This window comes from Triticum aestivum, chromosome 6A (genome assembly GCF_018294505.1).
Source record: "Triticum aestivum cultivar Chinese Spring chromosome 6A, IWGSC CS RefSeq v2.1, whole genome shotgun sequence".
NCBI lineage: Eukaryota > Viridiplantae > Streptophyta > Magnoliopsida > Poales > Poaceae > Triticum > Triticum aestivum.
Window position 1 is genome coordinate 539,608,605 of NC_057809.1, and position 3,106 is coordinate 539,611,710.

The following is a 3,106-nucleotide window of genomic DNA, read 5'->3' on the forward strand; positions in this document are numbered from 1 at the left end:
AAGTTGATCACCAAAACATACATCAAGTAGATCAATAGAATACCCCATTGTCACCATGGGTATCCCAGGCAAGACATACATCAAGTGTTCTCAAATTCTTAAAGACTCAATCTGATAAGATAACTTCAAAGGGAAAACTCAATCCATTACAAGAGAATAGAGGGGGAGAAACATCATAAGATCCAAATATAATAGCAAAGCTCGCGATACATCAAGATCGTATCAACTCAAGAACACGAGAGAGAGAGAGAGAGAGATCAAACACATAGCTACTGGTACATACCCTCAACCCTGAGGGAGAACTACTCCCTCCTCGTCATGGAGAGCGCCGAGATGATGAAGATGGCCACCGAAGAGGGATTCCCCCTCCGGCAGGGTGCCGGAACGGGTCTAGATTGGTTTTCGGTGGCTACGGAGGCTTCTGGCGGCGGAACTCCCGATCTATTGTGCTCCTCGAAGTTTTTAGGGTATATGGGTATATATGGGAGGAAGAAGTACGTCGGTGGACTTTCGGGCTGTCCACGAGGCAGGGGGCGTGCCTAGGGGGGGGGGGGTGGGCGCGCCCCCACCCTCGTGGGCAGCCCGGGACTGTCCTGGTCCAACTCCGATACTCCGTGGGCTTCTTCTGGTCCAAAAATAAGTTCCGTGAAGTTTCAGGTCAATTGGACTCCGTTTGATTTTCCTTTTCTGCAATACTCTAAAACAAGGGAAAAACAAAAACTGGCACTGGGCTCTAGGTTAATAGGTTAGTCCCAAAAAGCATATAAAATAGCATATAAATGCATACAAAACATCCAAGGTTGATAATATAATAGCATGGAACAATAAAAAATTATAGATACGTCGGAGACGTATCAATGGCTAAAGCTCCTTTCACCGAAGGATGTTGCTGAAGGAAATATACCCTAGAGGCAATAATAAAGGTGTTATTTATATTTCCTTATATCATTATAAATGTTTATTATTAATGCTAGAATTGTATTAACCGGAAACTTAGTACATGTGTGAATACATAGAAAAACAGAGTGTCACTAGTTTGCCTCTACTTGACTAGCTCGTTGAATCAATGATGGTTATGTTTCCTAACCATAGACATGAGTTGCCATTTGATTAACAGGATCACATCATTAGAGAATGATGTGATTGACTTGACCCATCCGTTAGCTTAGCACAATGATCGTTTAGTTTGTTGCTATTGCTTTCTTCATGACTTATACATGTTCCTATGACTATGAGATTATGCAACTCCCGAGTACTGGAGGAATACTTTGTGTGCTACCAAACATCACAACGTAACTGGGTGATTATAAAGGTGCTCTACAGGTGTCTCCGATAGTACTTGTTGAGTTGGCATAGATCGAGATTAGGATTTGTCACTCCGATTGTCGGAGAGGTATCTCTGGGCCCTCTCGGTAATGCACATCACAATAAGCCTTGCAAGCAATGTAGCTAATGAGTTAGTTACGGGATGTAGCATTATAGAACGAGTAAAGAGACTTGCCGGTAACGAGATTGAACTAGGTATTGAGATACCGACGATCGAATCTCGGGCAAGTAACATACCGATGACAGAACAACGCATGTTGTTATGCGGTTTGACCGATAAAGATCTTCGTAGAATATGTAACCAATATGAGGGGGGGTGGCGCCCCCCTTGCCTTTCCCCTCTCCCACTCCTTCCTTCCCCCTCCTAGTGGGACTAGGAAAGGGGAGTCCTACTCCCACTAGGAGGAGGACTCCTCTTCTTGGAGTGCCCTACTAGGGCCGGCCGGCCTCCCTCCTTGCTCCTTTATATACGGGGACAAGGGCACCCCAAGACACACAAGTTGATCAGTTGATCTTTTAGCCGTGTGCGGTGCCCCCTCCACCATAATCCACCTCGGTCATATCTTAGCGGTGCTTAGGCGAAGCCCTGCGTCGATAGCATCATCATCACTGTCATCACGCCGTCGTGCTGACAGAACTCTCCCTTGAAGCTCTGCTAGATCGGAGTTCGTGGTACGTCACCGAGCTGAACGTGTGCTGAACTCGGAGGTGCCGTACGTTTGGTACTTGGATCGGTCGGATCATTAAGACGTACGACTACATCAACCGTGTTCTCATAACGCTTCTGCTTACGGTCTACAAGGGTACGTGGACAACACTCTCCCCTCTCATTACTATGCATCACCATGATCTTGCATGTGCGTAGGATTTTTTTTTTTGAAATTAGTACGTTCCCCAACAGTGGCATCAGAGCTAGGTTTATGTGTAGATGTTATATGCACGAGTAGAACACAACGGAGTTGTGGGCGTGGGTATATACATATTGCTTGCCATCACTAATTGATTCTTGATTCAGCGGCATTGTTGGATGAAGCGGCCCAGACCGACATTATGCGTACGCTTACGCGAGACTGGTTCTACCGACGTGCTTCACACACAGGTGGCTAGTAGGTGTCTGTTTCTCCAGCTTTAGTAGAATCGGATTCAATAAACAAGGTTCTTTCTGAAGATCAAAAAGCAATCACAATACCGCATTGTGATTTTTGATGCGTAGGTAAGAACGGTTCTTCCTCAGCCCATAGTAGCCACGTAAAACTTGCAACAACAAAGTAGAGGACATCTAACTTGTTTTTGCAGGGCTTGTTGTGATGTGATATGGTCAAAACATGATGCTAAATTTTATTGTATGAGATGATCATGTTTTGTAACATAGTTATCGACAACTGGAAGGAGCCATATGGTTGTCGCTTTATTGTATGAAATACAATCGCCATGTAATTGCTTTACTTTATCACTAAGCGGTAGCGATAGTCGTGGAGGCAATAGTTGGCGTGACGACAACGATGCTTCGATGGAGATAAAGGTGTCAAGCCGGTGACAATGGTGATCATGACGGTGCTTTGGAGATGGAGATCAAAGCACAAGATTATGATGGCCATATCATATCACTTATATTGATTGCATGTGATGTTTATATTTTATGCATCTTATTTTGCTTAGATCGACGGTAGCATTATAAGATGATCTCTCACTAAATTTTAAGGTATAAGTGTTCCCTGAGTATGCACCGTTGCGAAAGTTCGTCATGCTGAGACACCACGTGATGATCGGGTGTGATAAG